At 38.3% G+C, this 11,956-nt stretch overlaps 1 long non-coding RNA gene across 5 annotated transcripts in view; it reads right to left on the bottom strand.

The window, feature by feature from the left end:
• The window catches only part of LOC116072960, a 77,702-nt gene that overhangs the window by 28,752 nt on the left and 36,994 nt on the right, over nt 1-11,956 (bottom strand). For 2 of the 5 annotated variants that reach the window (XR_004111606.1, XR_004111603.1), the window contains exons 5-8: nt 6,779-6,951; nt 5,248-5,347; nt 649-712; nt 203-304 (exon numbers count right to left, since the gene is read on the bottom strand). This is a non-coding gene — a long non-coding RNA (uncharacterized LOC116072960). The remainder of the gene's footprint in view (nt 1-202; nt 305-648; nt 713-5,247; nt 5,348-6,778; nt 6,952-11,956) is intronic. The other 3 variants (XR_004111609.1, XR_004111608.1, XR_004111610.1) reach the window with 3 other exon arrangements.

The following is an 11,956-nucleotide window of genomic DNA, read 5'->3' as shown; positions in this document are numbered from 1 at the left end:
TAGAGGGGAAACTGGGAAGGGAGAAATTTACATGTAAATAAAGAAAATATCTAATAAAAAAAAAGAGATTTGGGAGGAAGACCCCATAGATAAATGAATGACCTCCTGAGATCTGACCCAATCACAGAGGAAGCACTTCCCACATGTTCAACTTCCCCTCATTGTGACCTTTAATTATTGTAGCACTGGCCCATCCACTCACCTACTTAGCTCATAGAATAGTTACAGGAAGATATAAAGTGTTTTCCTTCATTTAATTTTAGCCTCTTCCCAGCCTTTGTATAAGTTCTCCAGAGCAGTGAACCTAAAATCAAACATGTACAACTCATCAGATTAGCAGCTCCAAAGCTGTGCATCTCTGAAGAGAGTGGATTTCAAACAAGCTCATGATGTGTGTAACTGATTCCTAGGCCACACTTGGAGTAGTGAGGTGTTAGTTAACTGGGTAAGTCTCATGAGGGAAGAAGCAAGATGGCTAGTGTTTCCCTAGACAGAGTAAGTGACATATTTTAGTGAAAAGAGAAAGGTAAGTGAGTTGAATTTTCTTCTGAAATCTCCAACATTCTTGCCTGCTACACCAGCAAGAGAGCACTTGACCTGATGTCAAGGTCCAATGAAAGGTAACAATTAATTGGAAAAAAAACTTACCAGGGAATTTGAAGGCTAACAATCATCTTTTATTAAGACAAGGAGAATCTCAGCAGAGGAATGACTGATAGAAGAAGAGACGAAAAAAAAGAAGTCAAATTTGGAAATTATTTAGATTTATCTTAAATGTGAGGACAAATTCATATCCCCTGTGAATTCATTCAGCAGTTTAGCAAACAGCCTCTGTACAGAATGAAGGAAATCGTATCACAAATTACCTAGATTCTTCAGCAAATACTCAAAATCAAAGTACTAGTTGAAGTCTATGATTTTTTGTTACAGGTGAATATTGTGTGATGCTTTCAATTTTTGACCTTAATAATATTAACTCTACAAGCTTAAGGAAATATCATCTGAATGAGGTTTGGCTCCACTTTAGTTGAAATATAATTGCAACATCGGAATGAAAATCCCATTATTATCTCATTAGTATAACACCCAACTTATAACAATAAAACCCCTCACACATCTGTCCTCTGCTCCCCATGCCTTTCTCCAGGAGAACCAGTTTGCTAGATTGACTAATATCAGATGAAAGCATGGCAAATCAAAAGCATTGCCACCTGAACCTATCAACCACATAAGGGTTTTCTTCACATGTGGAGTTCTCCATAACACATGTACAATAGTTGTTTATTTAAGGAACAGGAACAACAAATACATTTGTGTACATACGTGTACACAGGAATTGGCATACATCTCTATTGAGGGTAAAGTATTCCAGTACTTGCCATCTCCAAGGCAAAGACCAAGAAAAGCCAACAATGTCATTGAGTTCATTTTCGAAATCTGGAGAAGCAATGGAGCTAATGGTGTAAATCTCAGTCCATCGATATGATCAGACAAAATGTACCGGTTGAAGTACTGAGGCAGGAAAAGGAAAATGGGAAAAGGAGGGCGTCGAGGCTTGGTCCCTTTGCTTCAGTAATGCTATGCAGGATTGAATATGCTCATCTCTAGTGGGAATGGGGAGCACATTGTAATGTTACCCAGTAGTCCAATAGTACAAATGTTGACCTCATCATGATCCTTTTATTTTTAAGAATTCTTATTATATATTTCAAGAATTCTCTATTCTATGTGAGTTACAGGAACCAAACTTGGGTCATTGAGCTTGGGAGAAAATGACTTCACCTCCTGAGTTATCTCAGGCTCTCATCTGAAAACTTATTTGTAGATACATCATACTGCTTAATCTGGGCACTCTGTATAGCCCAACATATGTGAGACACAATAATCAAGGTGTCTCCTGTCATCATTTTTTAATTTTTAAAATTTTTCTTCAGTTGTTTTGTCTTTTTTTCTAACTCTCCCCAAAAGAATTTTCATCTTATTACCAGTGGAATAGTCTGGGACCCATCTACTTATTACCCAGCACAGGTTGCCAAACCAGATAAGCTGGTCACAAAAAGCACTAGAGTGATGCACCCTGAGGATTTCCTATAGGTCTCCTTTGGTTCAAGCAAGCACAGGTACAGCAGCAATCAATCTATCTGTTGAGCAGGACCTCTGCCTGTCCTTAGGCCTATGGGGCATGAAGTCTGTTTTGTGAATCCCAATTTTAACATTGTAAAACTCAACAAGCTATTTCCTTAAACCAGTAGTTCTGATACTAAGGACCTAATCCAAATATAGGAGTTAGTCTCCCACATTCATATTAACCCAATAACACAGAATCAGCTGGGGGTTTCAATTGCAAACATTTATAAAAGGTTCAGAAATCAACAAATTGTCCAAACTTGAAATTTGAAGACAAGTTTAGTTTAGACATGTGGGGATGGAAAAGATGATCATAGGGGAAGGGAGAGAGAAGAGGGGAAGAGAAAGAACACACCTATACATGAGTCCACTGGCCACCAGAACCAACTGCATTTTGCACCATGTGGATAGGCACCCAACTAAGGGGGCAAAGTGCTGTTTAGATGTGAGTTAGCAGGAGATTAAGCTCCTTGGTGTCTGTGTGGCAAGCAATCTGATGGAGTAATAGTCTTTGGAGTGAGACAGATTTTGTTTCAGCTCTGCCCATTCCTCCATGTTTCACACTGGGTAAAGGATTTGTTCTTCAGAATCTTAGTTTTCCTAACTGTGATGTATATGAAATGATAACTGTATGTGTAATGAGCTTTCAAGGATTCCATGTGTTAATGCAGGGGTGCATTTGCTCCCACTGGAAGCCCACTGATGAGGCCCACTATTATTATGAAAAGCCAGGCTCTCTGGCACACAGAGCATGGACCTGAACCAATGCTGACAGGCAATCTCACTTAAAGAAGGGAGCTAACCACAGATTTTCAGGGTAATTGAGCCCTGAGATCTGAATTATTAGCCAGTTCTATCAGCATGCTAATGCATCTAAATTATATAAACCAGTGACTTGGGATACAGAGGCCTTGGTTAGACTATATTCACTGGAGAAGTCATTTTAATCCAGACATTATTTCAGATAGAGTATAGAGACTATTAAATGGTACACATTAGTTAGAGATATTACAAATTGTATTATCTTTTGGGATCAGGGTTTTAAATATCTGTAAGTTGAAAAATCCATAGCCTAGAACTCAGGAATATATTCCCATATAAGTACCCTTTCAAAAATAGATAAATTATATAGATTCTGAGTAGCATTTCTAAATTCCTTGCATTAGATAAAATAAAGCATTTAAATACATCTTGTTATAGATTAAAAAATTATTTTTGAGATGATAGTAAAGAATTAGAATCATAGACAAAAATAAATATTAAAATAAATATCAATGTATCCAAAATAATAAGGCTTTAAAACCTAAAGCCTAGAAATCTCAGGTAATTGCCTAATTTACACATTTGACATTTAGTTATACCAACAAAGGTGGTGCTGATTGTCTTGAGTTCAGGAGGCAACAGGTATTTTTATAGACACTCACTCACAGTTTCTAGAAGTTAGATTCACTAGTAAGTTTTATCACTCCTTTTAAAAGAAAAAGTTTTATAATTGGGCCCTACTATATGATTTCTCATTCTACAAAGTTGAGCTACATAAAAATATCATTATTATCACACATACATACACTAAATTAGAAATGAAAAATTATGAAAGTAAACATTATTTAATGAAATGTGGTTTGTTAAGTCCAGTTGTCATTTGACAAGTCAACACTTCACATAGAAATCTCTTCTCTAAACTTCACATGAAGGGCTTTTTTCTTATTGTTAAAGCCATTAGATCACCATCAAATTCAATGTCAAGAAGTCTATCATGGTAGGGAAAAAGCAGGGACACACGAACACATTCTCAGGATTTATTCTTTTTTTCCATATAGTAATCCCTAAGATCATTTTGTGTTTAGTTGTGTACTAGCTTACTCTTACCTGGTATTGTCAATGTGGGCACATGTGTGCATGTGTAGACTCTGAGTAAGTGTATGTGTGTGTGTGTCATAAGACTATGAGTGTATGCATACATATATGAGCATATAAGACTCTGCATGTGTACATAAGACTGTAAAAGCATATGTACACATATAAGACTGTATTGTGTACATAATATTGTATGTGTGTATAGACACAGACTGTATATGTTTGTGTGTGGGTGTATTTACATACAAAGTGTGAAGTTTCTTTGGGCAGAATTAAGGATGTTTTACCTTATACATCCTAAGAGGATTAAAAAAACTACCTTTGAACACATGATGACAAATGTTTATCTTCCATCCCAAAGAAGGGACTTCATAAACATCATCTAAACCCTTTAGTGTCTGAGATGTCAGAGCAAAGATCAGGCTACAACCATTGGTGTTATCTTAAATAAATTGAAACTAAAGCTTGGAAACTCTCTTGCTCTTTTAAAACAAATGTAAGGTCCTTCCTACATAGATTAGCTGTCATGTGGCATGATACATTTTATCAATACTACTTGTGAGGCATGGCCCTGTAAGTCTCTAAAAACTGAACCTCTGTCTGTTCTTAGACATACTCAGTGTAACTCAGATTATTAAGAATTTAAGGTTTCATATTTCTTCTGTCATTACCATTAGGCCAACAAAACTTTAAACAATATAGGTCCTCTTCTGGGCTCACTAATTTGAAATATTTGTGTTAGAAGATCATTAATTAAACAATTTTAAATATCAGTATTAACAGAAGTATTTAAATATCAGTATTAATAGAAGGAATCACAAGCAATTGAGAACAATCATATGTGGACACCATCATCTGAGCTAGGATGTGGCTGGGAGACATGGCTCATTCTGATTCTAATGGATTTGAAAGCAAAGCTCTTAACCCAGGCCTTAGTCTGCAGAGTTTCTTCATTTCACTGAGGTTATGAACACATTTGAGAACTCCTGCAATTTGAGTAGCAAACACCAGAGCAGTGGAGAGTATGACTCTTCCAAGGGCATTTTTCTATTTCATCTTCTGTGCCCCTGTGGGTGAAAGGAGACTGAGGTGTGGTATAAGCCTCACTTTTATTAGGGTCTGAAAAGAGAAATGAATCGCTCAGGTTTTATGATCATAGCAATATGTTGGTCTGAATTTCTTGCCCAAGAAGGTGTGGAGTCAAAATGACCATAGCTTTTAGACCAATCAAACAATGGATTCACATCTACATTGGGATTTTACCTTTGGACAACTGAAGTGTCACTTTTACATTTTCTCTTTTGTTACTTCATGAGCATCTGGTGAGCCAGAATCCATCAAGGTCCAAATACGATACTGCCCACTGAATATTCCAGAAAGGAGAGACCAAGACACAAGAGCTCAGAGATGCAAGTTTAACATAGAACCAAGTAAGACCCTTGAAAGTCCATTCTTATCATCATTTTGTTGTAGTAAATTCAACAGTAATAATGAGACTCAGTCCCATAGGAATGCACTAGTAGTCTAAGAAGATATCTATGAATAAGTTATATAAACTGTGAGTCAAGATATTTAAAAAAAAACAGAATCATGAAACCCTATGTGTTAGATGTAGACCATGTCTACCAACTCATAAAATACACTTATTCTACTGATGGCTCTTGCTAGGCATCTAGTAGAGAAAGAAGTGGCTCCTGCTAACTGATCTCACTCTCATTGAGTTTAGAGTCTTGTCGAGGATGTTATAGGAAACAGGCAAACAAATGTACCAAAAGAACACAAACAGGGAAGACACACTGAAGAGTGATGTGGAAAGATATTGTGCTCTATAATGCAAACAACTCTACACTGTAGAGCTCTACAATGCTCTACAACTAAATGTTATACTCTTCCAGGATAGAACGGTATGAGTCTGAAGTATCCTGACACTACCACCCATTGTGCTGAATATGACCAGCCCCTTGCATGTTAGAACAACCTCATCAAATACATAGAGCAGGATTGTCTGAAGAGGCAACACAAGAGAGCAGAGAAGCAGCTACTCTGTGGGTTGGCCTGAATCTGAATTCTAGCTCCACCATTTATTAATTAGCTATCTTTGGGCCAGGTACATGCTTGCATTGGCTCTCTGTTTCCTCACATGACTTAAGGGAGAGCTGCTCTTACTTCAGAGTTTTGTCAGAATGTAAAATATCATCACTCTAATGCTACACATACCAAGCAGGAGGATTGAAAGTGGTACCAAAGAAATTAGCCTCTACTCTAATGTTCTGCATGGGCTTTCCCTTGAGGTGAGTTCTTTCTGGTGAGCCAGGGACTTTCTTTGTCCTCCTCTCCATGCCCTTGAAATAGAGATCTGTCCTGTTACTCAAGATGAATGAGCCAGGCAAACACAGTAGCTAATATCCTCTGCCCTTAGGTACCTAGAAAGTAATAGTGGAAGTGGAGCTACAGCTCGGATGCTGCCATGTTACCAGTTACATTCCTTTAATCAGGAGGAAAAGGTATGCCATTATGTTAATGTATCTGTTGTAAATTATCTCAGGGCAAGTGTGATAGTACCTTTTTAAAATATAGATTACACATGCTGCCATCATTCACACCAAATCTGAGGTGCTATGTATGCAGAATGGATTCCACATACTAGATATTTGTTGACAAATTCCTTAATGTTGTCCTTTGCTCATCTATAAAATATCCAAGAAAGTGACTCATGTACAGAAGTTTTTTGGGATATGGCCATGGATTATCTAATTTGACTCTTCCTATAGAAAGTCCTGTTTACTCAACATACCTTCTAGATCTTTCCTTGGTTCCTCCTGTGATATGATTCCTCAAAGCTCACATGCAATCACAGCTCTAATCCTTGAAATAGTTTTCACATGAATTGCAGGTTACATGATCCTTGCCTTTTCTTGGATAGTCAGTAGCTAAGCTTTCATTAGCTAATGAGCATTCCATTCTCAGCTACAAATGGAATAGACAAAATGCTTGATTGGCATTGGGATTTATTATGAGCCTTTGCATGTATTATCTTAATTTATTACAACTCTATAAGGAAAATATATAGAGATAACCCATTTTGGAGATGAGGAGACTGAAGCTTAGCACACTATTTTCAAAACAGCCATAAAATTGAAAGTATGTCATTTACTGTAGTGTCACAGTGAATAATATATCAGAATTTAAGCAATTTAAAGGGGAAAAGGTTTGTTTTCCTTGTAACTGCATAGGCTTCATTATCATGGTGGGGAAGGAATAATGGATCAAAGCTCTTCAACTACTCTATAATTATCTCGCATAAATAAAGTACTGATAGGAATACCAGAGCTCAGGGCTCTTCCAAAGGTTTTTGTAACAAAAGATTTTATAGTTTTATTTAGGCTTTCAGCTCCAAGGGCCAGGCATTCCATTATTTTACATATAACAATATATTTAACACTAATCATGGACTTGGTACTCTACTGGTTTCATACTATTTGCTATATGGGTGCATGAAAAAACGTTTTCTGCACAATGAAGGGAGACATTGTCATAAAACCAGCTGAAACAAGGTAAGTGTCTTAGAAGGAAGAGCCATGAGGTGTCAGGATGCTCCAAAAGACCAATAGGCCTGCATGCAGGTAAGACTGCTAGGGGTCTATGCGAATTTAACTCTCTTTTCTTGGCAAATGATACAGGATTGGGGGACCTTATTAACAGAGGCAAATACATCAGTCTGGGCAGAGTAGAGAAGGCAGTATGACAATATCCTTTCATGGGATTAAAAAGTTGAACCCAGCTTTTAGTATTTAAATATGACACACGCACTAGAGCAAAAGTTAATACATTTGGATGAAGCCAAATACAGAGTTTCATCTGATATAAATCCAATCCATGAGCACTGTATTTTTCAAGGTCTCTACAAATTAGGACAACCCAGGATGTTATCATAAAGGAAGTAATGATTGAATATGGGCATAGGAAAATGAGAAGGGCAGGTACAGTGGTTTTGGCATATTAAAGGCACCCTGTTACCACTTTCAGATGTTAAGAATTAAGTGCTCAGCCACACATCATAAATTACATTGACATAGGCAGCAATCTTTAGTTTGGGGACACTATCAATCTATGGTGAATCTCCAATGGAGATTTGAGGAGAAAAAGCCCTAGAGAACACTCCCCTGTGAACACTGCTGGGGTTGCCAGAGACAGACCTCCATTGAAGACCAGGAATTAAGGAAAAACTGTGATTTATTCACAGGGCCTGGATACTTGAGCTTGAGCAAAAGAGAAGAGCGTGGCATGCATCTGGAAGGACAATTGTAACATGCCGAAATCATTGCAGACCTTTGTGAACATGGAGAGATCAAATCACAGATGTGGAGCTGCAACCAACCCACATCTAGCATGGGAATCATACTCTGTTTTGTTCTCATGGCATGTTTTCATATTGAGCTTCTATTATGATAGATGGTACTGGTTTTCCATTTACTTAAAGATAAAGTTTCCTTTCATAATACATTTAAGTTTTTAAAAGTGAGTCCATTTAATGATAAATATAAACAACCTCACAGATGGAATGGGGAGCAAAGATAAGGGAGGAGTGATGCCTAATGTACAGGAAAGCCTTCAGCAGAATGGGCTGCAGCTGGCAGGTTTTGAGCAAATGAGTGATAGGATCAAGGCTCTGCTCTGGCAGTTTAATGTGCCTTCAGTCTGAAGAACAGATATAGAGAGGGAAGGTGGAGGCCAGCAGGCAGAGCCACTAGGACCGGACAGGCAGGAATAGAGGGGAAAGTACTGAGGCAAAACAAATATAATCAAAAGAGTTAAGATTTCACGCCACCAAAGGTAAGCACAATACTAAGTGGAAGATAACAGCTGCCACTAAAATTGCCTTTTAAAAACATCTATTACCAGGAATATTAGAACCAATGTAGCAAAATAATGGGACAGTAATCAAGGCCTTTTAACAGGTTGAGCACTTACATAATTCATCTCCTGTGAGGCCAAACTCATGAGCATTTATCTAATGTGCCCTGTCCCCCCTACCACACCAGCATTTCTTCAGAAATGCTCCACACAGCTAGATTTGCCTTTCAGATTCGTGGTAAAAGTTTGGGAAGGTCATCCAAGCGTGGTGTAGAACATCAGGAAGTCAATGTTCATGCCCTCACCAGACACCAGAGTGGATGTATTTTCACAGAGCAAGGATACTTACAATGTGTGTTTAGAGCTTTGAAGTAAGCCAGAAGAGCTATTTTCTTGAACCTACTACTAAGCTAGAGAAATGGAATCAAATAGACATAATCATCTAAGTGTCAGAAAAATAATTTGAAATTACGGGTCAGGAATAGTATACATTTATTTATCAAGGTTGAAACAAACCTTATGCTGGCAAAGAGCTGTCACTACTGCCTCACCTTATTCTGGATTGTGTGTGCACATACCTCCTGCCTAAAGCACCCCCACACAATGAGTTTCTAGAGCATGCTTCGCTTCTATAGAAATTATTTTCAATTAAATTCTCAAGTTCTGGTTCCCTGAGAGTTTTAACCATCATGTTTTCAAATGAACCAGCGATTCATAGGCATCAAGAGAAGGAGGAAACCTATCAGATCATCAAGTCCCTCCCAAAAGATATCTAAGGAGTGTTCCCAGCAGTTCACTTTCAATTGCTTTGTTCACTTCTGGTTTTAAATGACTCCAGTGATGGGACTCTTCGTCAATCTAAGAGGCCCGTGGGAGCCTTTGCTCAGCCGAAGAGTCCTCATTTTAGAAAACATATTCTGATATGAAGTCTTGTTACACTGCCTGCCTCTCCCACTGGGCCCTTTCTTCTTCCCTGCATTTATGCCCTTCAGCCCCTACTGATGCCAGGGAATGGCAATAGCTTTCCTCATCAATTACTCTTTTCTTCCCCCTCATCACTTTTTATTCTTTGTTAATCTGAAGATTTCTATGCTTCTGTCTGTGTCTCTGGTCTGTGTCACCATAGTAACTGCAGGCTTTGACAAGCACGTCATCTCATCAGAAACCCTTGAAGGCTGCTTCTTGCCCTATGGCCTTCAGCTCCAGTGCAGAAGGAGACCTTTTAGAATCTTGAGCACTTTTTAAGACCTGATCAAGTCTGAGAGTGCCCACATAATCACCTGCACAAGATAATCTCTCAGTAAATCTCTGGTGTCAGGAGCTAAATTCTCCACAAGGAAAAGTTGCTGAATGCCATCATACACTCAGAAATATAAGAAAGAGAAAAGTAACAAGAAGAAGCAGCCAGGTGTACTCTCCATTAATTGTTCTGTGTCTCTGGGTCTCACTTTGCAAAGTTGTTAAAATGGGAGGTTGGACCACAAGCCACATAAGGACATTCCACCTAAACACTAATGCCCAGCTCCAAGTAATGAAGAAGTACTAATGATGGCCCTGCTTAAGCTTGTCGAGTTTATCAAACAAAAATACATGGTGCCACTTACACTGGGATTTCAGATATATTAATAATTTGTTGTATAAGTGTATAACATGCAAAAATTGAAATATAGTTCTGCTCATCCACAGCCCTCCCCCCCAAAAAACTTTTTTTTCCCCTGAAGGTGAAATATAAGTGCTAAACTTAGGAGACTGAACAGTAGCATCATTTAAACTGAGTCGCGTCAGGGCAGCCTGGACAGTAGAGAAAGAGCCTTTGCCTTAATAAATAAAGGTAGAAAAGGCTAACTACACACACACACACACACACACACACACACACATGAACACATGCACGCACATGCACACACAAGTGCATGCACAAGAAGGGCGATAGATAACAGGAGGAGAAAGAGAGAAAATCAGGGAAGAAAAGAGAGGATCAGAGAAGAGGAGAGAGGAGGAGAGGGAAGGAAAGAGAGAGAGAAAGGGGGTAATTAAGCTGATATGCCCTGTTGTTATTTGGCAACCACAATTTTTCCCACCTTGAAATATTACCTTCTTTGCTGATGCTTGGCAGTTATGGGGCTGAGTGGACAATATTCCTAATATATCAATTAAATAACCAAATATCAAGAAAGAATTAGCCTCTCTTGGGGATGAGCATCCTTATTGGCTTTCCAATTCAGACTAGTCAGCCTTGAAACACACACACACACACACACACACACACACATACACACACGCACATTTACACACATACATATATACATATACATGTAGATACATATACATATATATGTATATATGGAGAGAGAGAGAGAGAGAGAGAGAGAGAGAGAGAGAGAGAGAGAGAGAGAGAGAGAGAGAGAGCATTCTAAATAAAATAGGTAGCTAGGATGATAATGTTCCTCCATAGACTATCCAACAAGAACTCAAGTCCAGACATTAGAAACCTGCTTTCTAACTGTTGGCCTGGGGTGTCCAAAAGACTACCAAAACAATATTTTATTGCCATTGCCCTTGGTTGTCTACCAGAACTTGAGGGTAAATCCTTTTCTTTCTGACGATACCATACCATGTATTTTGTACATGAACTTGAAGGAATTGAGCTGGAACTGACCTGGAAGTCTCCTCATTAAGGACTAGCTCTCATAGTATTGGAAGGGACTATGAAATATACTAAGAGAGAAAAGCAATCAACTGATCAAAAGTATCAGTAAGTATGATACCTATGAAATACAACAATGAGCAGCACATTATCCTCAAAGGTTCTATAGTGGCACTTCTATTTTGGTAGTAACCAATACTCTCTAATTAGGTTTAAGAGCAACACATTTAGAAGGAACTCATGTCAAGTACTCTAAACCTTGTCAACTACCCATGACTTGGTGAGGTCGTGGGCTTAGAGAAGAACCTATTACCAGCACGTTCCTATGCCAGGATAATTCCTAAATACTAAATCCTTATGCTGACAGCTAAATATATAGCTCTCAACCCTCATCAAAGAAACTCTCTTTAGAAGCAGAGGGAGACAACTACAAAAATAAAAACTTGTTCAAATATAGAGAACTAGTAACAA

This window comes from Mastomys coucha, unplaced genomic scaffold (genome assembly GCF_008632895.1).
Source record: "Mastomys coucha isolate ucsf_1 unplaced genomic scaffold, UCSF_Mcou_1 pScaffold10, whole genome shotgun sequence".
NCBI classification, from domain to species: domain Eukaryota; kingdom Metazoa; phylum Chordata; class Mammalia; order Rodentia; family Muridae; genus Mastomys; species Mastomys coucha.
This window is presented reverse-complemented; position numbering and strand designations above follow the sequence as displayed.